Source organism: Leptinotarsa decemlineata, unplaced genomic scaffold (genome assembly GCF_025532065.1).
Source record: "Leptinotarsa decemlineata unplaced genomic scaffold, Ldec_3_MD MMD2_tig00004307_RagTag_RagTag, whole genome shotgun sequence".
NCBI lineage: Eukaryota > Metazoa > Arthropoda > Insecta > Coleoptera > Chrysomelidae > Leptinotarsa > Leptinotarsa decemlineata.
The window spans coordinates 4,606-29,183 of NW_027412606.1; the positions used below are offsets into that span (position 1 = coordinate 4,606).

The following is a 24,578-nucleotide window of genomic DNA, read 5'->3' on the forward strand; positions in this document are numbered from 1 at the left end:
TACAGTTCGATTTCCTACAAATTACAACAGGTAATACTGCTAGACAATTCTATCTCTAACCCTCATTCCTTCTACAGCAAATTGTCCTCTCCATTTCTCCATGAAAGCCATTTTCAATACATTCCTTTCCCGAATATTCTGAGGGAATACTATACATTCTGCACCCATCACTTCAACTATTCGAATTGATACTTCATGTATTGCTCGATGAACTGCAGTTCGACTCAAACTGCAAAAAAGTTTCCTCACCAACACCCCTTTATAGCTATATCGCCAGCTTACAGTAGGTCGAGAGAATGAATTCATCTACATAGGCATAAAAGCATATATCCTACACTAATATTCTTCCCCTTTTGGGCAGGTTTGAAGAACATAAATCTTTGTTGAGATAATAGATCAAGCATCAAAAATCTAGTCTCTGATAAGTTATTTGTCCCTATCTTAATAACTAAGCTTATATGTGTGTGTCTCCCTCAAGGTGGCTTGCAGAACAAGAATGGTTTTAGAGTTACAAACTTAGGTCTGCAGTGCTCTGTCCGTACAACAATTGTGATCGGTACAACAGCGGTTAACTACTAACTACTGCTACTACTGTATTAGGCATTCATGCAAGGATGTCTAGTCTTATAGCAATACTAACACGAGGAAGCGGTATTCAGATGAAAGAAAGCCTAAAATGAAACAATTCATATTAGATGGAAACGGTTCACTGGAAGTGATGTCCGGGACGATACGTCTGGAGTCTGGACAGAATGATCAAGCTCATTCTCTGAATATATGAGTTGTCTCGTTGATAAATATCAACTCGCCTGTAGTGTCGTGTGGCCTATAGGTTTACTTTTGTCCCAAGAAGCCAAAATTCAAATCAGTAAGATTCTGTTCTCCATAAGCAATTGAATCCAACAAGTGAGTTGAATGTTTTACCAGCATCCAAATGCCAAGAATAAAAATTTCCTATTCTTATAAAAGATGATCATACTTGATTAATCCGAAAAATCGAGAAGTTTAGACATAAACTCGAAAATTAGCAAATGGCTACCAAAAGTATCACAACAAATTTTGAATTTCGGCGGCAAGACATTCACGGAACCAAAGTCGTCAATTCACCGTTCCGTGTTCCGTCGGAGCACGGAATCCTTAAAGGGATTCGAATATGTGTTCGAATATAATTAATGCGTTCGAATATATCCTTGTATAGTTGTTTGCAAAAACGGGAAATTAACTGTAAACGGTAACCGATCGAATCAAACTCGAATCCAGTTAAAATATTCATAATTCCTTTCCCTAACATCTACACCTTTCTCAGTTGATTCCAAATTTGTTAACAAATCCCTTGATTTATCTGTCAGTTTATAAATTTTATTCAACCGTCATTATAGGACTCCCCCTATAATACTGGCAGGGCAGGAGCCTTGAGCTCCTGAGGCCACAAAGTTTCAAATGTGAGAAGATTTCACTTTTCTAATTGTAAACAATACCACAATACCAAAAGTTCTAAGATATAAATTATATTACACCTATAGCACAAATGTTTCAATTCTAAGGGGACTTTAATGAACCCAGGCTCCCCAAGGAAAAAAGGAGGATGTCTCTTCGATACTTGAGACGTCGCTGTTTTGAAGTTATACTTTACCTTTGATATAGCTATATCGCCAGCTTACAGTAGGTTGAGAGAATGAATTCATCTACATAGGCATAAAAGCATATATCCTACACTAATATTCTTCCCCTTTTGGGCAGGTTTGAAGAACATAAACCAACCGTCAACATCAAAGACTATGCCCCAGAGAGATGATGTGGAACCACCACATAAGAGACACAAAATGGACTTCCACAATGAATGTTATTCTGAATGCAGCTCAAAGCCCCCAAAACGAGGAAGAAAAATAATATATGAAAAATATTCCGTACAGAGAAGCATGTTTTTAGCGGTTGTCACTCGTCCAGATATATCATTCTCAGTGAGCAGAGTTAGCAGATATTTGGAAAATCCAGGAAAGCAGCACTGGAAAGCAGTCAAACGTATTTTCAGATACCTAAAGGGTACTAAAAGTTATGGAATTCTATACAATGGTGGGAGCAACGAATATTTAAAAGCGTATTCAGATGCAGATTTTGCGAGGAGACATTGATACTAGATATTCAACAACTGGCTATGTTACTTTATTATCAGGTTGTCCAGTTACATGGACATCTCAACGACAAAAGTGTTGCAACATCCACGACAGAATCTGAATATATTGCAGCTTGGGATGCCGCACGAGAAATAATATGGTTGAGAAGGTTGCTTAAAGAAATTGATGTTGACGTTTCAAATCCAACGGAACTTTTTGTTGATAATAGAAGTGCTATAAACTTGATGAGCTATAATGATCATCACAAACGAAAAAAATATCACTGTTGTTTACACCCAATCAGAAAACCAGTTGGCAGATATTTTAACCAAACCCTTACCACGAGAAAAATTTTCAACAAATCGACAAGGTCTGTGGGTAACGTCTTCGAAGTGAACAAAGAGTGGGAGTGTTGAAGTAATCCATGTTCACTTCATTTCGATTGATCTTGTTTTTATGATTCCTTGGAAATCGTTGTTGATTGAATGAGTTTTAATGTCATTGTTAATACATATAAAATGTATCGTTTGTATATTCATGATTAAAACCTGGTTCAGTAGAGTTTACAGTTCGATTTCCTACAAATTACAACAGGTAATACTGCTAGACAATTCTATCTCTAACCCTCATTCCTTCTACAGCAAATTGTCCTCTCCATTTCTCCATGAAAGCCATTTTCAATACATTCCTTTCCCGAATATTCTGAGGGAATACTATACATTCTGCACCCATCACTTCAACTATTCGAATTGATACTTCATGTATTGCTCGATGAACTGCAGTTCGACTCAAACTGCAAAAAAGTTTCCTCACCAACACCCTTTATAGCTATATCGCCAGCTTACAGTAGGTCGAGAGAATGAATTCATCTACATAGGCATAAAAGCATATATCCTACACTAATATTCTTCCCCTTTTGGGCAGGTTTGAAGAACATAAATCTTTGTTGAGATAATAGATCAAGCATCAAAAATCTAGTCTCTGATAAGTTATTTGTCCCTATCTTAATAACTAAGCTTATATGTGTGTGTCTCCCTCAAGGTGGCTTGCAGAACAAGAATGGTTTTAGAGTTACAAACTTAGGTCTGCAGTGCTCTGTCCGTACAACAATTGTGATCGGTACAACAGCGGTTAACTACTAACTACTGCTACTACTGTATTAGGCATTCATGCAAGGATGTCTAGTCTTATAGCAATACTAACACGAGGAAGCGGTATTCAGATGAAAGAAAGCCTAAAATGAAACAATTCATATTAGATGGAAACGGTTCACTGGAAGTGATGTCCGGGACGATACGTCTGGAGTCTGGACAGAATGATCAAGCTCATTCTCTGAATATATGAGTTGTCTCGTTGATAAATATCAACTCGCCTGTAGTGTCGTGTGGCCTATAGGTTTACTTTTGTCCCAAGAAGCCAAAATTCAAATCAGTAAGATTCTGTTCTCCATAAGCAATTGAATCCAACAAGTGAGTTGAATGTTTTACCAGCATCCAAATGCCAAGAATAAAAATTTCCTATTCTTATAAAAGATGATCATACTTGATTAATCCGAAAATCGAGAAGTTTAGACATAAACTCGAAAATTAGCAAATGGCTACCAAAAGTATCACAACAAATTTTGAATTTCGGCGGCAAGACATTCACGGAACCAAAGTCGTCAATTCACCGTTCCGTGTTCCGTCGGAGCACGGAATCCTTAAAGGGATTCGAATATGTGTTCGAATATAATTAATGCGTTCGAATATATCCTTGTATAGTTGTTTGCAAAAACGGGAAATTAACTGTAAACGGTAACCGATCGAATCAAACTCGAATCCAGTTAAAATATTCATAATTCCTTTCCCTAACATCTACACCTTTCTCAGTTGATTCCAAATTTGTTAACAAATCCCTTGATTTATCTGTCAGTTTATAAATTTTATTCAACCGTTATTATAGGACTCCCCCTATAATACTGGCAGGGCAAGGAGCCTTGAGCTCCTGAGGCCACAAAGTTTCAAATGTGAGAAGATTTCACTTTTCTAATTGTAAACAATACCAAAATGTTCATAAGATATAAATTATATTACACCTATAGCACAAATGTTTCAATTCTAAGGGGACTTTAATGAACCCAGGCTCCCCAAGGAAAAAAGGAGGATGTCTCTTCGATACTTGAGACGTCGCTGTTTTGAAGTTATACTTTACCTTTGATATAGCTATATCGCCAGCTTACAGTAGGTTGAGAGAATGAATTCATCTACATAGGCATAAAAGCATATATCCTACACTAATATTCTTCCCCTTTTGGGCAGGTTTGAAGAACATAAACCAACCGTCAACATCAAAGACTATGCCCCAGAGAGATGATGTGGAACCACCACATAAGAGACACAAAATGGACTTCCACAATGAATGTTATTCTGAATGCAGCTCAAAGCCCCAAAACGAGGAAGAAAAATAATATATGAAAAATATTCCGTACAGAGAAGCATGTTTTTAGCGGTTGTCACTCGTCCAGATATATCATTCTCAGTGAGCAGAGTTAGCAGATATTTGGAAAATCCAGGAAAGCAGCACTGGAAAGCAGTCAAACGTATTTTCAGATACCTAAAGGGTACTAAAAGTTATGGAATTCTATACAATGGTGGGAGCAACGAATATTTAAAAGCGTATTCAGATGCAGATTTTGCAGGAGACATTGATACTAGATATTCAACAACTGGCTATGTTACTTTATTATCAGGTTGTCCAGTTACATGGACATCTCAACGACAAAAGTGTTGCAACATCCACGACAGAATCTGAATATATTGCAGCTTGGGATGCCGCACGAGAAATAATATGGTTGAGAAGGTTGCTTAAAGAAATTGATGTTGACGTTTCAAATCCAACGGAACTTTTTGTTGATAATAGAAGTGCTATAAACTTGATGAGCTATAATGATCATCACAAACGAAAAAAATATCACTGTTGTTTACACCCAATCAGAAAACCAGTTGGCAGATATTTTAACCAAACCCTTACCACGAGAAAATTTTCAACAAATCGACAAGGTCTGTGGGTAACGTCTTCGAAGTGAACAAAGAGTGGGAGTGTTGAAGTAATCCATGTTCACTTCATTTCGATTGATTGATCTTGTTTTTATGATTCCTTGGAAATCGTTGTTGATTGAATGAGTTTTAATGTCATTGTTAATACATATAAAATGTATCGTTTGTATATTCATGATTAAAACCTGGTTCAGTAGAGTTTACAGTTCGATTTCCTACAAATTACAACAGGTAATACTGCTAGACAATTCTATCTCTAACCCTCATTCCTTCTACAGCAAATTGTCCTCTCCATTTCTCCATGAAAGCCATTTTCAATACATTCCTTTCCCGAATATTCTGAGGGAATACTATACATTCTGCACCCATCACTTCAACTATTCGAATTGATACTTCATGTATTGCTCGATGAACTGCAGTTCGACTCAAACTGCAAAAAAGTTTCCTCACCAACACCCCTTTATAGCTATATCGCCAGCTTACAGTAGGTCGAGAGAATGAATTCATCTACATAGGCATATAAAAGCATATATCCTACACTAATATTCTTCCCCTTTTGGGCAGGTTTGAAGAACATAAATCTTTGTTGAGATAATAGATCAAGCATCAAAAATCTAGTCTCTGATAAGTTATTTGTCCCTATCTTAATAACTAAGCTTATATGTGTGTGTCTCCCTCAAGGTGGCTTGCAGAACAAGAATGGTTTTAGAGTTACAAACTTAGGTCTGCAGTGCTCTGTCCGTACAACAATTGTGATCGGTACAACAGCGGTTAACTACTAACTACTGCTACTACTGTATTAGGCATTCATGCAAGGATGTCTAGTCTTATAGCAATACTAACACGAGGAAGCGGTATTCAGATGAAAGAAAGCCTAAAATGAAACAATTCATATTAGATGGAAACGGTTCACTGGAAGTGATGTCCGGGACGATACGTCTGGAGTCTGGACAGAATGATCAAGCTCATTCTCTGAATATATGAGTTGTCTCGTTGATAAATATCAACTCGCCTGTAGTGTCGTGTGGCCTATAGGTTTACTTTTGTCCCAAGAAGCCAAAATTCAAATCAGTAAGATTCTGTTCTCCATAAGCAATTGAATCCAACAAGTGAGTTGAATGTTTTACCAGCATCCAAATGCCAAGAATGAAAATTTCCTATTCTTATAAAGATGATCATACTTGATTAATCCGAAAAATCGAGAAGTTTAGACATAAACTCGAAAATTAGCAAATGGCTACCAAAAGTATCACAACAAATTTTGAATTTCGGCGGCAAGACATTCACGGAACCAAAGTCGTCAATTCACCGTTCCGTGTTCCGTCGGAGCACGGAATCCTTAAAGGGATTCGAATATGTGTTCGAATATAATTAATGCGTTCGAATATATCCTTGTATAGTTGTTTGCAAAAACGGGAAATTAACTGTAAACGGTAACCGATCGAATCAAACTCGAATCCAGTTAAAATATTCATAATTCCTTTCCCTAACATCTACACCTTTCTCAGTTGATTCCAAATTTGTTAACAAATCCCTTGATTTATCTGTCAGTTTATAAATTTTATTCAACCGTCATTATAGGACTCCCCCTATAATACTGGCAGGGCAAGGAGCCTTGAGCTCCTGAGGCCACAAAGTTTCAAATGTGAGAAGATTTCACTTTTCTAATTGTAAACAATACCAAAATGTTCATAAGATATAAATTATATTACACCTATAGCACAAATGTTTCAATTCTAAGGGGACTTTAATGAACCCAGGCTCCCCAAGGAAAAAAGGAGGATGTCTCTTCGATACTTGAGACGTCGCTGTTTTGAAGTTATACTTTACCTTTGATATAGCTATATCGCCAGCTTACAGTAGGTTGAGAGAATGAATTCATCTACATAGGCATAAAAGCATATATCCTACACTAATATTCTTCCCCTTTTGGGCAGGTTTGAAGAACATAAACCAACGTCAACATCAAAGACTATGCCCCAGAGAGATGATGTGGAACCACCACATAAGAGACACAAAATGGACTTCCACAATGAATGTTATTCTGAATGCAGCTCAAAGCCCCAAAACGAGGAAGAAAATAATATATGAAAAATATTCCGTACAGAGAAGCATGTTTTTAGCGGTTGTCACTCGTCCAGATATATCATTCTCAGTGAGCAGAGTTAGCAGATATTTGGAAAATCCAGGAAAGCAGCACTGGAAAGCAGTCAAACGTATTTTCAGATACCTAAAGGGTACTAAAAGTTATGGAATTCTATACAATGGTGGGAGCAACGAATATTTAAAAGCGTATTCAGATGCAGATTTTGCAGGAGACATTGATACTAGATATTCAACAACTGGCTATGTTACTTTATTATCAGGTTGTCCAGTTACATGGACATCTCAACGACAAAAGTGTTGCAACATCCACGACAGAATCTGAATATATTGCAGCTTGGGATGCCGCACGAGAAATAATATGGTTGAGAAGGTTGCTTAAAGAAATTGATGTTGACGTTTCAAATCCAACGGAACTTTTTGTTGATAATAGAAGTGCTATAAACTTGATGAGCTATAATGATCATCACAAACGAAAAAAATATCACTGTTGTTTACACCCAATCAGAAAACCAGTTGGCAGATATTTTAACCAAACCCTTACCACGAGAAAAATTTTCAACAAATCGACAAGGTCTGTGGGTAACGTCTTCGAAGTGAACAAAGAGTGGGAGTGTTGAAGTAATCCATGTTCACTTCATTTCGATTGATCTTGTTTTTATGATTCCTTGGAAATCGTTGTTGATTGAATGAGTTTTAATGTCATTGTTAATACATATAAAATGTATCGTTTGTATATTCATGATTAAAACCTGGTTCAGTAGAGTTTACAGTTCGATTTCCTACAAATTACAACAGGTAATACTGCTAGACAATTCTATCTCTAACCCTCATTCCTTCTACAGCAAATTGTCCTCTCCATTTCTCCATGAAAGCCATTTTCAATACATTCCTTTCCCGAATATTCTGAGGGAATACTATACATTCTGCACCCATCACTTCAACTATTCGAATTGATACTTCATGTATTGCTCGATGAACTGCAGTTCGACTCAAACTGCAAAAAAGTTTCCTCACCAACACCCCTTTATAGCTATATCGCCAGCTTACAGTAGGTCGAGAGAATGAATTCATCTACATAGGCATAAAAGCATATATCCTACACTAATATTCTTCCCCTTTTGGGCAGGTTTGAAGAACATAAATCTTTGTTGAGATAATAGATCAAGCATCAAAAATCTAGTCTCTGATAAGTTATTTGTCCCTATCTTAATAACTAAGCTTATATGTGTGTGTCTCCCTCAAGGTGGCTTGCAGAACAAGAATGGTTTTAGAGTTACAAACTTAGGTCTGCAGTGCTCTGTCCGTACAACAATTGTGATCGGTACAACAGCGGTTAACTACTAACTACTGCTACTACTGTATTAGGCATTCATGCAAGGATGTCTAGTCTTATAGCAATACTAACACGAGGAAGCGGTATTCAGATGAAGGAAAGCCTAAAATGAAACAATTCATATTAGATGGAAACGGTTCACTGGAAGTGATGTCCGGGACGATACGTCTGGAGTCTGGACAGAATGATCAAGCTCATTCTCTGAATATATGAGTTGTCCCGTTGATAAATATCAACTCGCCTGTAGTGTCGTGTGGCCTATAGGTTTACTTTTGTCCCAAGAAGCCAAAATTCAAATCAGTAAGATTCTGTTCTCCATAAGCAATTGAATCCAACAAGTGAGTTGAATGTTTTACCAGCATCCAAATGCCAAGAATAAAAATTTCCTATTCTTATAAAAGATGATCATACTTGATTAATCCGAAAAATCGAGAAGTTTAGACATAAACTCGAAAATTAGCAAATGGCTACCAAAAGTATCACAACAAATTTTGAATTTCGGCGGCAAGACATTCACGGAACCAAAGTCGTCAATTCACCGTTCCGTGTTCCGTCGGAGCACGGAATCCTTAAAGGGATTCGAATATGTGTTCGAATATAATTAATGCGTTCGAATATATCCTTGTATAGTTGTTTGCAAAAACGGGAAATTAACTGTAAACGGTAACCGATCGAATCAAACTCGAATCCAGTTAAAATATTCATAATTCCTTTCCCTAACATCTACACCTTTCTCAGTTGATTCCAAATTTGTTAACAAATCCCTTGATTTATCTGTCAGTTTATAAATTTTATTCAACCGTCATTATAGGACTCCCCCTATAATACTGGCAGGGCAAGGAGCCTTGAGCTCCTGAGGCCACAAAGTTTCAAATGTGAGAAGATTTCACTTTTCTAATTGTAAACAATACCAAAATGTTCATAAGATATAAATTATATTACACCTATAGCACAAATGTTTCAATTCTAAGGGGACTTTAATGAACCCAGGCTCCCCAAGGAAAAAAGGAGGATGTCTCTTCGATACTTGAGACGTCGCTGTTTTGAAGTTATACTTTACCTTTGATATAGCTATATCGCCAGCTTACAGTAGGTTGAGAGAATGAATTCATCTACATAGGCATAAAAGCATATATCCTACACTAATATTCTTCCCCTTTTGGGCAGGTTTGAAGAACATAAAAACGACCGTCAACATCAAAGACTATGCCCCAGAGAGATGATGTGGAACCACCACATAAGAGACACAAAATGGACTTCCACAATGAATGTTATTCTGAATGCAGCTCAAAGCCCCAAAACGAGGAAGAAAAATAATATATGAAAAATATTCCGTACAGAGAAGCATGTTTTTAGCGGTTGTCACTCGTCCAGATATATCATTCTCAGTGAGCAGAGTTAGCAGATATTTGGAAAATCCAGGAAAGCAGCACTGGAAAGCAGTCAAACGTATTTTCAGATACCTAAAGGGTACTAAAAGTTATGGAATTCTATACAATGGTGGGAGCAACGAATATTTAAAAGCGTATTCAGATGCAGATTTTGCAGGAGACATTGATACTAGATATTCAACAACTGGCTATGTTACTTTATTATCAGGTTGTCCAGTTACATGGATCTCAACGACAAAAGTGTTGCAACATCCACGACAGAATCTGAATATATTGCAGCTTGGGATGCCGCACGAGAAATAATATGGTTGAGAAGGTTGCTTAAAGAAATTGATGTTGACGTTTCAAATCCAACGGAACTTTTTGTTGATAATAGAAGTGCTATAAACTTGATGAGCTATAATGATCATCACAAACGAAAAAAATATCACTGTTGTTTACACCCAATCAGAAAACCAGTTGGCAGATATTTTAACCAAACCCTTACCACGAGAAAAATTTTCAACAAATCGACAAGGTCTGTGGGTAACGTCTTCGAAGTGAACAAAGAGTGGGAGTGTTGAAGTAATCCATGTTCACTTCATTTCGATTGATCTTGTTTTTATGATTCCTTGGAAATCGTTGTTGATTGAATGAGTTTTAATGTCATTGTTAATACATATAAAATGTATCGTTTGTATATTCATGATTAAAACCTGGTTCAGTAGAGTTTACAGTTCGATTTCCTACAAATTACAACAGGTAATACTGCTAGACAATTCTATCTCTAACCCTCATTCCTTCTACAGCAAATTGTCCTCTCCATTTCTCCATGAAAGCCATTTTCAATACATTCCTTTCCCGAATATTCTGAGGGAATACTATACATTCTGCACCCATCACTTCAACTATTCGAATTGATACTTCATGTATTGCTCGATGAACTGCAGTTCGACTCAAACTGCAAAAAAGTTTCCTCACCAACACCCCTTTATAGCTATATCGCCAGCTTACAGTAGGTCGAGAGAATGAATTCATCTACATAGGCATAAAAGCATATATCCTACACTAATATTCTTCCCTTTTGGGCAGGTTTGAAGAACATAAATCTTTGTTGAGATAATAGATCAAGCATCAAAATCTAGTCTCTGATAAGTTATTTGTCCCTATCTTAATAACTAAGCTTATATGTGTGTGTCTCCCTCAAGGTGGCTTGCAGAACAAGAATGGTTTTAGAGTTACAAACTTAGGTCTGCAGTGCTCTGTCCGTACAACAATTGTGATCGGTACAACAGCGGTTAACTACTAACTACTGCTACTACTGTATTAGGCATTCATGCAAGGATGTCTAGTCTTATAGCAATACTAACACGAGGAAGCGGTATTCAGATGAAAGAAAGCCTAAAATGAAACAATTCATATTAGATGGAAACGGTTCACTGGAAGTGATGTCCGGGACGATACGTCTGGAGTCTGGACAGAATGATCAAGCTCATTCTCTGAATATATGAGTTGTCTCGTTGATAAATATCAACTCGCCTGTAGTGTCGTGTGGCCTATAGGTTTACTTTTGTCCCAAGAAGCCAAAATTCAAATCAGTAAGATTCTGTTCTCCATAAGCAATTGAATCCAACAAGTGAGTTGAATGTTTTACCAGCATCCAAATGCCAAGAATGAAAATTTCCTATTCTTATAAAAGATGATCATACTTGATTAATCCGAAAAATCGAGAAGTTTAGACATAAACTCGAAAATTAGCAAATGGCTACCAAAAGTATCACAACAAATTTTGAATTTCGGCGGCAAGACATTCACGGAACCAAAGTCGTCAATTCACCGTTCCGTGTTCCGTCGGAGCACGGAATCCTTAAAGGGATTCGAATATGTGTTCGAATATAATTAATGCGTTCGAATATATCCTTGTATAGTTGTTTGCAAAAACGGGAAATTAACTGTAAACGGTAACCGATCGAATCAAACTCGAATCCAGTTAAAATATTCATAATTCCTTTCCCTAACATCTACACCTTTCTCAGTTGATTCCAAATTTGTTAACAAATCCCTTGATTTATCTGTCAGTTTATAAATTTTATTCAACCGTCATTATAGGACTCCCCCTATAATACTGGCAGGGCAAGGAGCCTTGAGCTCCTGAGGCCACAAAGTTTCAAATGTGAGAAGATTTCACTTTTCTAATTGTAAACAATACCAAAATGTTCATAAGATATAAATTATATTACACCTATAGCACAAATGTTTCAATTCTAAGGGGACTTTAATGAACCCAGGCTCCCCAAGGAAAAAAGGAGGATGTCTCTTCGATACTTGAGACGTCGCTGTTTTGAAGTTATACTTTACCTTTGATATAGCTATATCGCCAGCTTACAGTAGGTTGAGAGAATGAATTCATCTACATAGGCATAAAAGCATATATCCTACACTAATATTCTTCCCCTTTTGGGCAGGTTTGAAGAACATAAACCAACCGTCAACATCAAAGACTATGCCCCAGAGAGATGATGTGGAACCACCACATAAGAGACACAAAATGGACTTCCACAATGAATGTTATTCTGAATGCAGCTCAAAGCCCCCAAAACGAGGAAGAAAAATAATATATGAAAAATATTCCGTACAGAAGAAGCATGTTTTTAGCGGTTGTCACTCGTCCAGATATATCATTCTCAGTGAGCAGAGTTAGCAGATATTTGGAAAATCCAGGAAAGCAGCACTGGAAAGCAGTCAAACGTATTTTCAGATACCTAAAGGGTACTAAAAGTTATGGAATTCTATACAATGGTGGGAGCAACGAATATTTAAAAGCGTATTCAGATGCAGATTTTGCAGGAGACATTGATACTAGATATTCAACAACTGGCTATGTTACTTTATTATCAGGTTGTCCAGTTACATGGACATCTCAACGACAAAAGTGTTGCAACATCCACGACAGAATCTGAATATATTGCAGCTTGGGATGCCGCACGAGAAATAATATGGTTGAGAAGGTTGCTTAAAGAAATTGATGTTGACGTTTCAAATCCAACGGAACTTTTTGTTGATAATAGAAGTGCTATAAACTTGATGAGCTATAATGATCATCACAAACGAAAAAAATATCACTGTTGTTTACACCCAATCAGAAAACCAGTTGGCAGATATTTTAACCAAACCCTTACCACGAGAAAAATTTTCAACAAATCGACAAGGTCTGTGGGTAACGTCTTCGAAGTGAACAAAGAGTGGGAGTGTTGAAGTAATCCATGTTCACTTCATTTCGATTGATCTTGTTTTTATGATTCCTTGGAAATCGTTGTTGATTGAATGAGTTTTAATGTCATTGTTAATACATATAAAATGTATCGTTTGTATATTCATGATTAAAACCTGGTTCAGTAGAGTTTACAGTTCGATTTCCTACAAATTACAACAGGTAATACTGCTAGACAATTCTATCTCTAACCCTCATTCCTTCTACAGCAAATTGTCCTCTCCATTTCTCCATGAAAGCCATTTTCAATACATTCCTTTCCCGAATATTCTGAGGGAATACTATACATTCTGCACCATCACTTCAACTATTCGAATTGATACTTCATGTATTGCTCGATGAACTGCAGTTCGACTCAAACTGCAAAAAAGTTTCCTCACCAACACCCCTTTATAGCTATATCGCCAGCTTACAGTAGGTCGAGAGAATGAATTCATCTACATAGGCATAAAAGCATATATCCTACACTAATATTCTTCCCCTTTTGGGCAGGTTTGAAGAACATAAATCTTTGTTGAGATAATAGATCAAGCATCAAAAATCTAGTCTCTGATAAGTTATTTGTCCCTATCTTAATAACTAAGCTTATATGTGTGTGTCTCCCTCAAGGTGGCTTGCAGAACAAGAATGGTTTTAGAGTTACAAACTTAGGTCTGCAGTGCTCTGTCCGTACAACAATTGTGATCGGTACAACAGCGGTTAACTACTAACTACTGCTACTACTGTATTAGGCATTCATGCAAGGATGTCTAGTCTTATAGCAATACTAACACGAGGAAGCGGTATTCAGATGAAAGAAAGCCTAAAATGAAACAATTCATATTAGATGGAAACGGTTCACTGGAAGTGATGTCCGGGACGATACGTCTGGAGTCTGGACAGAATGATCAAGCTCATTCTCTGAATATATGAGTTGTCCCGTTGATAAATATCAACTCGCCTGTAGTGTCGTGTGGCCTATAGGTTTACTTTTGTCCCAAGAAGCCAAAATTCAAATCAGTAAGATTCTGTTCTCCATAAGCAATTGAATCCAACAAGTGAGTTGAATGTTTTACCAGCATCCAAATGCCAAGAATGAAAATTTCCTATTCTTATAAAAGATGATCATACTTGATTAATCCGAAAAATCGAGAAGTTTAGACATAAACTCGAAAATTAGCAAATGGCTACCAAAAGTATCACAACAAATTTTGAATTTCGGCGGCAAGACATTCACGGAACCAAAGTCGTCAATTCACCGTTCCGTGTTCCGTCGGAGCACGGAATCCTTAAAGGGATTCGAATATGTGTTCGAATATAATTAATGCGTTCGAATATATCCTTGTATAGTTGTTTGCAAAAACGGGAAATTAACTGTAAACGGTAACCGATCGAATCAAACTCGAATCCAGTTAAAATATTCATAATTCCTTTCCCTAACATCTACACCTTTCTCAGTTGATTCCAAATTTGTTAACAAATCCCTTGATTTATCTGTCAGTTTATAAATTTTATTCAACCGTTATTATAGGACTCCCCCATAATACTGGCAGGGCAAGGAGCCTTGAGCTCCTGAGGCCACAAAGTTTCAAATGTGAGAAGATTTCACTTTTCTAATTGTAAACAATACCAAAATGTTCATAAGATATAAATTATATTACACCTATAGCACAAATGTTTCAATTCTAAGGGGACTTTAATGAACCCAGGCTCCCCAAGGAAAAAAGGAGGATGTCTCTTCGATACTTGAGACGTCGCTGTTTTGAAGTTATACTTTACCTTTGATATAGCTATATCGCCAGCTTACAGTAGGTTGAGAGAATGAATTCATCTACATAGGCATAAAAGCATATATCCTACACTAATATTCTTCCCCTTTTGGGCAGGTTTGAAGAACATAAACCGACCGTCAACATCAAAGACTATGCCCCAGAGAGATGATGTGGAACCACCACATAAGAGACACAAAATGGACTTCCACAATGAATGTTATTCTGAATGCAGCTCAAAGCCCCCAAAACGAGGAAGAAAAATAATATATGAAAAATATTCCGTACAGAGAAGCATGTTTTTAGCGGTTGTCACTCGTCCAGATATATCATTCTCAGTGAGCAGAGTTAGCAGATATTTGGAAAATCCAGGAAAGCAGCACTGGAAAGCAGTCAAACGTATTTTCAGATACCTAAAGGGTACTAAAAGTTATGGAATTCTATACAATGGTGGGAGCAACGAATATTTAAAAGCGTATTCAGATGCAGATTTTGCAGGAGACATTGATACTAGATATTCAACAACTGGCTATGTTACTTTATTATCAGGTTGTCCAGTTACATGGACATCTCAACGACAAAAGTGTTGCAACATCCACGACAGAATCTGAATATATTGCAGCTTGGGATGCCGCACGAGAAATAATATGGTTGAGAAGGTTGCTTAAAGAAATTGATGTTGACGTTTCAAATCCAACGGAACTTTTTGTTGATAATAGAAGTGCTATAAACTTGATGAGCTATAATGATCATCACAAACGAAAAAAATATCACTGTTGTTTACACCCAATCAGAAAACCAGTTGGCAGATATTTTAACCAAACCCTTACCACGAGAAAAATTTTCAACAAATCGACAAGGTCTGTGGGTAACGTCTTCGAAGTGAACAAAGAGTGGGAGTGTTGAAGTAATCCATGTTCACTTCATTTCGATTGATCTTGTTTTTATGATTCCTTGGAAATCGTTGTTGATTGAATGAGTTTTAATGTCATTGTTAATACATATAAAATGTATCGTTTGTATATTCATGATTAAAACCTGGTTCAGTAGAGTTTACAGTTCGATTTCCTACAAATTACAACAGGTAATACTGCTAGACAATTCTATCTCTAACCCTCATTCCTTCTACAGCAAATTGTCCTCTCCATTTCTCCATGAAAGCCATTTTCAATACATTCCTTTCCCGAATATTCTGAGGGAATACTATACATTCTGCACCCATCACTTCAACTATTCGAATTGATACTTCATGTATTGCTCGATGAACTGCAGTTCGACTCAAACTGCAAAAAAGTTTCCTCACCAACACCCCTTTATAGCTATATCGCCAGCTTACAGTAGGTCGAGAGAATGAATTCATCTACATAGGCATAAAAGCATATATCCTACACTAATATTCTTCCCCTTTTGGGCAGGTTTGAAGAACATAAATCTTTGTTGAGATAATAGATCAAGCATCAAAAATCTAGTCTCTGATAAGTTATTTGTCCCTATCTTAATAACTAAGCTTATATGTGTGTGTCTCCCTCAAGGTGGCTTGCAGAACAAGAATGGTTTTAGAGTTACAAACTTAGGTCTGCAGTGCTCTGTCCGTACAACAATTGTGATCGGTACAACAGCGGTTAACTACTAACTACTGCTACTACTGTATTAGGCATTCATGCAAGGATGTCTAGTCTTATAGCAATACTAACACGAGGAAGCGGTATTCAGATGAAGGAAAGCCTAAAATGAAACAATTCATATTAGATGGAAACGGTTCACTGGAAGTGATGTCCGGGACGATACGTCTGGAGTCTGGACAGAATGATCAAGCTCATTCTCTGAATATATGAGTTGTCTCGTTGATAAATATCAACTCGCCTGTAGTGTCGTGTGGCCTATAGGTTTACTTTTGTCCCAAGAAGCCAAAATTCAAATCAGTAAGATTCTGTTCTCCATAAGCAATTGAATCCAACAAGTGAGTTGAATGTTTTACCAGCATCCAAATGCCAAGAATGAAAATTTCCTATTCTTATAAAAGATGATCATACTTGATTAATCCGAAAAATCGAGAAGTTTAGACATAAACTCGAAAATTAGCAAATGGCTACCAAAAGTATCACAACAAATTTTGAATTTCGGCGGCAAGACATTCACGGAACCAAAGTCGTCAATTCACCGTTCCGTGTTCCGTCGGAGCACGGAATCCTTAAAGGGATTCGAATATGTGTTCGAATATAATTAATGCGTTCGAATATATCCTTGTATAGTTGTTTGCAAAAACGGGAAATTAACTGTAAACGGTAACCGATCGAATCAAACTCGAATCCAGTTAAAATATTCATAATTCCTTTCCCTAACATCTACACCTTTCTCAGTTGATTCCAAATTTGTTAACAAATCCCTTGATTTATCTGTCAGTTTATAAATTTTATTCAACCGTCATTATAGGACTCCCCCTATAATACTGGCAGGGCAAGGAGCCTTGAGCTCCTGAGGCCACAAAGTTTCAAATGTGAGAAGATTTCACTTTTCTAATTGTAAACAATACCAAAATGTTCATAAGATATAAATTATATTACACCTATAGCACAAATGTTTCAATTCTAAGGGGACTTTAATGAACCCAGGCTCCCCAAGGAAAAAAGGAGGATGTCTCTTCGATACTTGAGACGTCGCTGTTTTGAAGTTATACTTTACCTTAGATATAGCTATATCGCCAGCTTACAGTAGGTTGAGAGAATGAATTCATCTACATAGGCATAAAAGCATATATCCTACACTAATATTCTTCCCCTTTTGGGCAGGTTTGAAGAACATAAACCGACCGTCAACATCAAAGACTATGCCCCAGAGAGATGATGTGGAACCACCACATAAGAGACACAAAATGGACTTCCACAATGAATGTTATTCTGAATGCAGCTCAAAGCCCCAAAACGAGGAAGAAAAATAATATATGAAAAATATTCCGTACAGAGAAGCATGTTTTTAGCGGTTGTCACTCGTCCAGATATATCATTCTCAGTGAGCAGAGTTAGCAGATATTTGGAAAATCCAGGAAAGCAGCACTGGAAAGCAGTCAAACGTATTTTCAGATACCTAAAGGGTACTAAAAGTTATGGAATTCTATACAATGGTGGGAGCAACGAATATTTAAAAGCGTATTCAGATGCAGATTTTGCAGGAGACATTGATACTAGATATTCAACAACTGGCTATGTTACTTTATTATCAGGTTGTCCAGTTACATGGACATCTCAACGACAAAAGTGTTGCAACATCCACGACAGAATCTGAATATATTGCAGCTTGGGATGCCGCACGAGAAATAATATGGTTGAGAAGGTTGCTTAAAGAAATTGATGTTGACGTTTCAAATCCAACGGAACTTTTTGTTGATAATAGAAGTGCTATAAACTTGATGAGCTATAATGATCATCACAAACGAAAAAAATATCACTGTTGTTTACACCCAATCAGAAAACCAGTTGGCAGATATTTTAACCAAACCCTTACCACGAGAAAAATTTTCAACAAATCGACAAGGTCTGTGGGTAACGTCTTCGAAGTGAACAAAGAGTGGGAGTGTTGAAGTAATCCATGTTCACTTCATTTCGATTGATCTTGTTTTTATGATTCCTTGGAAATCGTTGTTGATTGAATGAGTTTTAATGTCATTGTTAATACATATAAAATGTATCGTTTGTATATTCATGATTAAAACCTGGTTCAGTAGAGTTTACAGTTCGATTTCCTACAAATTACAACAGGTAATACTGCTAGACAATTCTATCTCTAACCCTTATTCCTTCTACAGCAAATTGTCCTCTCCATTTCTCCATGAAAGCCATTTTCAATACATTCCTTTCCCGAATATTCTGAGGGAATACTATACATTCTGCACCCATCACTTCAACTATTCGAATTGATACTTCATGTATTGCTCGATGAACTGCAGTTCGACTCAAACTGCAAAAAAGTTTCCTCACCAACACCCCTTTATAGCTATATCGCCAGCTTACAGTAGGTCGAGAGAATGAATTCATCTACATAGGCATAAAAGCATATATCCTACACTAATATTCTTCCCCTTTTGGGCAGGTTTGAAGAACATAAATCTTTGTTGAGATAATAGATCAAGCATCAAAATTCTAGTCTCTGATAAGTTATTTGTCCCTATCTTAATAACTAAGCTTATATGTGTGTGTCTCCCTCAAGGTGGCTTGCAGAACAAGAATGGTTTTAGAGTTACAAACTTAGGTCTGCAGTGCTCTGTCCGTACAACAATTGTGATCGGTACAACAGCGGTTAACTACTAACTACTGCTACTACTGTATTAGGCATTCATGCAAGGATGTCTAGTCTTATAGCAATACTAACACGAGGAAGCGGTATTCAGATGAAGGAAAGCCTAAAATGAAACAATTCATATTAGATGGAAACGGTTCACTGGAAGTGATGTCCGGGACGATACGTCTGGAGTCTGGACAGAATGATCAAGCTCATTCTCTGAATATATGAGTTGTCCCGTTGATAAATATCAACTCGCCTGTAGTGTCGTGTGGCCTATAGGTTTACTTTTGTCCCAAGAAGCCAAAATTCAAATCAGTAAGAGTCTGTTCTCCATAAGCAATTGAATCCAACAAGTGAGTTGAATGTTTTACCAGCATCCAAATGCCAAGAATGAAAATTTCCTATTCTTATAAAAGATGATCATACTTGATTAATCCGAAAAATCGAGAAGTTTAGACATAAACTCGAAAATTAGCAAATGGCTACCAAAAGTATCACAACAAATTTTGAATTTCGGCGGCAAGACATTCACGGAACCAAAGTCGTCAATTCACCGTTCCGTGTTCCGTCGGAGCACGGAATCCTTAAAGGGATTCGAATATGTGTTCGAATATAATTAATGCGTTCGAATATATCCTTGTATAGTTGTTTGCAAAAACGGGAAATTAACTGTAAACGGTAACCGATCGAATCAAACTCGAATCCAGTTAAAATATTCATAATTCCTTTCCCTAACATCTACACCTTTCTCAGTTGATTCCAAATTTGTTAACAAATCCCTTGATTTATCTGTCAGTTTATAAATTTTATTCAACCGTCATTATAGGACTCCCCCTATAATACTGGCAGGGCAAGGAGCCTTGAGCTCCTGAGGCCACAAAGTTTCAAATGTGAGAAGATTTCACTTTTCTAATTGTAAACAATACCAAAATGTTCATAAGATATAAATTATATTACACCTATAGCACAAATGTTTCAATTCTAAGGGGACTTTAATGAACCCAGGCTCCCCAAGGAAAAAAGGAGGATGTCTCTTCGATACTTGAGACGTCGCTGTTTTGAAGTTATACTTTACCTTAGATATAGCCATATCGCCAGCTTACAGTAGGTTGAGAGAATGAATTCATCTACATAGGCATAAAAGCATATATCCTACACTAATATTCTTCCCCTTTTGGGCAGGTTTGAAGAACATAAACCGACCGTCAACATCAAAGACTATGCCCCAGAGAGATGATGTGGAACCACCACATAAGAGACACAAAATGGACTTCCACAATGAATGTTATTCTGAATGCAGCTCAAAGCCCCCAAAACGAGGAAGAAAAATAATATATGAAAAATATTCCGTACAGAGAAGCATGTTTTTAGCGGTTGTCACTCGTCCAGATATATCATTCTCAGTGAGCAGAGTTAGCAGATATTTGGAAAATCCAGGAAAGCAGCACTGGAAAGCAGTCAAACGTATTTTCAGATACCTAAAGGGTACTAAAAGTTATGGAATTCTATACAATGGTGGGAGCAACGAATATTTAAAAGCGTATTCAGATGCAGATTTTGCAGGAGACATTGATACTAGATATTCAACAACTGGCTATGTTACTTTATTATCAGGTTGTCCAGTTACATGGACATCTCAACGACAAAAGTGTTGCAACATCCACGACAGAATCTGAATATATTGCAGCTTGGGATGCCGCACGAGAAATAATATGGTTGAGAAGGTTGCTTAAAGAAATTGATGTTGACGTTTCAAATCCAACGGAACTTTTTGTTGATAATAGATGTGCTATAAACTTGATGAGCTATAATGATCATCACAAACGAAAAAAATATCACTGTTGTTTACACCCAATCAGAAAACCAGTTGGCAGATATTTTAACCAAACCCTTACCACGAGAAAAATTTTCAACAAATCGACAAGGTCTGTGGGTAACGTCTTCGAAGTGAACAAAGAGTGGGAGTGTTGAAGTAATCCATGTTCACTTCATTTCGATTGATCTTGTTTTTATGATTCCTTGGAAATCGTTGTTGATTGAATGAGTTTTAATGTCATTGTTAATACATATAAAATGTATCGTTTGTATATTCATGATTAAAACCTGGTTCAGTAGAGTTTACAGTTCGATTTCCTACAAATTACAACAGGTAATACTGCTAGACAATTCTATCTCTAACCCTCATTCCTTCTACAGCAAATTGTCCTCTCCATTTCTCCATGAAAGCCATTTTCAATACATTCCTTTCCCGAATATTCTGAGGGAATACTATACATTCTGCACCCATCACTTCAACTATTCGAATTGATACTTCATGTATTGCTCGATGAACTGCAGTTCGACTCAAACTGCAAAAAAGTTTCCTCACCAACACCCCTTTATAGCTATATCGCCAGCTTACAGTAGGTCGAGAGAATGAATTCATCTACATAGGCATAAAAGCATATATCCTACACTAATATTCTTCCCCTTTTGGGCAGGTTTGAAGAACATAAATCTTTGTTGAGATAATAGATCAAGCATCAAAAATCTAGTCTCTGATAAGTTATTTGTCCCTATCTTAATAACTAAGCTTATATGTGTGTGTCTCCCTCAAGGTGGCTTGCAGAACAAGAATGGTTTTAGAGTTACAAACTTAGGTCTGCAGTGCTCTGTCCGTACAACAATTGTGATCGGTACAACAGCGGTTAACTACTAACTACTGCTACTACTGTATTAGGCATTCATGCAAGGATGCCTAGTCTTATAGCAATACTAACACGAGGAAGCGGTATTCAGATGAAAGAAAGCCTAAAATGAAACAATTCATATTAGATGGAAACGGTTCACTGGAAGTGATGTCCGGGACGATACGTCTGGAGTCTGGACAGAATGATCAAGCTCATTCTCTGAATATATGAGTTGTCCCGTTGATAAATATCAACTCGCCTGTAGTGTCGTGTGGCCTATAGGTTTACTTTTGTCCCAAGAAGCCAAAATTCAAATCAGTAAGATTCTGTTCTCCATAAGCAATTGAATCCAACAAGTGAGTTGAATGTTTTACCAGCATCCAAATGCCAAGAATAAAAATTTCCTATTCTTATAAAAGATGATCATACTTGATTAATCCGAAAAATCGAGAAGTTTAGACATAAACTCGAAAATTAGCAAATGGCTACCAAAAGTATCACAACAAATTTTGAATTTCGGCGGCAAGACATTCACGGAACCAAAGTCGTCAATTCACCGTTCCGTGTTCCGTCGGAGCACGGAATCCTTAAAGGGATTCGAATATGTGTTCGAATATAATTAATGCGTTCGAATATATCCTTGTATAGTTGTTTGCAAAAACGGGAAATTAACTGTAAACGGTAACCGATCGAATCAAACTCGAATCCAGTTAAAATATTCATAATTCCTTTCCCTAACATCTACACCTTTCTCAGTTGATTCCAAATTTGTTAACAAATCCCTTGATTTATCTGTCAGTTTATAAATTTTATTCAACCGTCATTATAGGACTCCCCCTATAATACTGGCAGGGCAAGGAGCCTTGAGCTCCTGAGGCCACAAAGTTTCAAATGTGAGAAGATTTCACTTTTCTAATTGTAAACAATACCAAAATGTTCATAAGATATAAATTATATTACACCTATAGCACAAATGTTTCAATTCTAAGGGGACTTTAATGAACCCAGGCTCCCCAAGGAAAAAAGGAGGATGTCTCTTCGATACTTGAGACGTCGCTGTTTTGAAGTTATACTTTACCTTAGATATAGCCATATCGCCAGCTTACAGTAGGTTGAGAGAATGAATTCATCTACATAGGCATAAAAGCATATATCCTACACTAATATTCTTCCCCTTTTGGGCAGGTTTGAAGAACATAAACCGACCGTCAACATCAAAGACTATGCCCCAGAGAGATGATGTGGAACCACCACATAAGAGACACAAAATGGACTTCCACAATGAATGTTATTCTGAATGCAGCTCAAAGCCCCCAAAACGAGGAAGAAAAATAATATATGAAAAATATTCCGTACAGAGAAGCATGTTTTTAGCGGTTGTCACTCGTCCAGATATATCATTCTCAGTGAGCAGAGTTAGCAGATATTTGGAAAATCCAGGAAAGCAGCACTGGAAAGCAGTCAAACGTATTTTCAGATACCTAAAGGGTACTAAAAGTTATGGAATTCTATACAATGGTGGGAGCAACGAATATTTAAAAGCGTATTCAGATGCAGATTTTGCAGGAGACATTGATACTAGATATTCAACAACTGGCTATGTTACTTTATTATCAGGTTGTCCAGTTACATGGACATCTCAACGACAAAAGTGTTGCAACATCCACGACAGAATCTGAATATATTGCAGCTTGGGATGCCGCACGAGAAATAATATGGTTGAGAAGGTTGCTTAAAGAAATTGATGTTGACGTTTCAAATCCAACGGAACTTTTTGTTGATAATAGAAGTGCTATAAACTTGATGAGCTATAATGATCATCACAAACGAAAAAAATATCACTGTTGTTTACACCCAATCAGAAAACCAGTTGGCAGATATTTTAACCAAACCCTTACCACGAGAAAAATTTTCAACAAATCGACAAGGTCTGTGGGTAACGTCTTCGAAGTGAACAAAGAGTGGGAGTGTTGAAGTAATCCATGTTCACTTCATTTCGATTGATCTTGTTTTTATGATTCCTTGGAAATCGTTGTTGATTGAATGAGTTTTAATGTCATTGTTAATACATATAAAATGTATCGTTTGTATATTCATGATTAAAACCTGGTTCAGTAGAGTTTACAGTTCGATTTCCTACAAATTACAACAGGTAATACTGCTAGATAATTCTATCTCTAACCCTCATTCCTTCTACAGCAAATTGTCCTCTCCATTTCTCCATGAAAGCCATTTTCAATACATTCCTTTCCCGAATATTCTGAGGGAATACTATACATTCTGCACCCATCACTTCAACTATTCGAATTGATACTTCATGTATTGCTCGATGAACTGCAGTTCGACTCAAACTGCAAAAAAGTTTCCTCACCAACACCCCTTTATAGCTATATCGCCAGCTTACAGTAGGTCGAGAGAATGAATTCATCTACATAGGCATAAAAGCATATATCCTACACTAATATTCTTCCCCTTTTGGGCAGGTTTGAAGAACATAAATCTTTGTTGAGATAATAGATCAAGCATCAAAAATCTAGTCTCTGATAAGTTATTTGTCCCTATCTTAATAACTAAGCTTATATGTGTGTGTCTCCCTCAAGGTGGCTTGCAGAACAAGAATGGTTTTAGAGTTACAAACTTAGGTCTGCAGTGCT

General features: G+C 37.0%; 5 long non-coding RNA genes across 5 annotated transcripts; all 5 read left to right on the forward strand.

Annotated features, from left to right (window-relative positions):
• Positions 1 to 1,506: 1,506 nt before the first annotated feature.
• LOC141483833 (uncharacterized) lies at positions 1,507 to 2,678 on the forward strand. The gene is made up of 2 exons (XR_012466313.1): positions 1,507 to 1,662; positions 1,741 to 2,678. It is a non-coding gene; the product is annotated as an uncharacterized lncRNA (long non-coding RNA).
• Positions 2,679 to 3,925: 1,247 nt separating this feature from the next.
• LOC141483834 (uncharacterized) lies at positions 3,926 to 5,350 on the forward strand. The gene is made up of 2 exons (XR_012466314.1): positions 3,926 to 4,333; positions 4,412 to 5,350. It is a non-coding gene; the product is annotated as an uncharacterized lncRNA (long non-coding RNA).
• A 9,464-nt stretch (positions 5,351 to 14,814) lies between these two features.
• LOC141483835 (uncharacterized) lies at positions 14,815 to 16,031 on the forward strand. Its single transcript, XR_012466315.1, has 2 exons — positions 14,815 to 15,016; positions 15,095 to 16,031. It is a non-coding gene; the product is annotated as an uncharacterized lncRNA (long non-coding RNA).
• A 4,128-nt stretch (positions 16,032 to 20,159) lies between these two features.
• LOC141483836 (uncharacterized) lies at positions 20,160 to 21,374 on the forward strand. Its single transcript, XR_012466316.1, has 2 exons — positions 20,160 to 20,359; positions 20,438 to 21,374. It is a non-coding gene; the product is annotated as an uncharacterized lncRNA (long non-coding RNA).
• Positions 21,375 to 22,831: 1,457 nt separating this feature from the next.
• LOC141483837 (uncharacterized) lies at positions 22,832 to 24,046 on the forward strand. Its single transcript, XR_012466317.1, has 2 exons — positions 22,832 to 23,031; positions 23,110 to 24,046. It is a non-coding gene; the product is annotated as an uncharacterized lncRNA (long non-coding RNA).
• Positions 24,047 to 24,578: the final 532 nt, after the last annotated feature.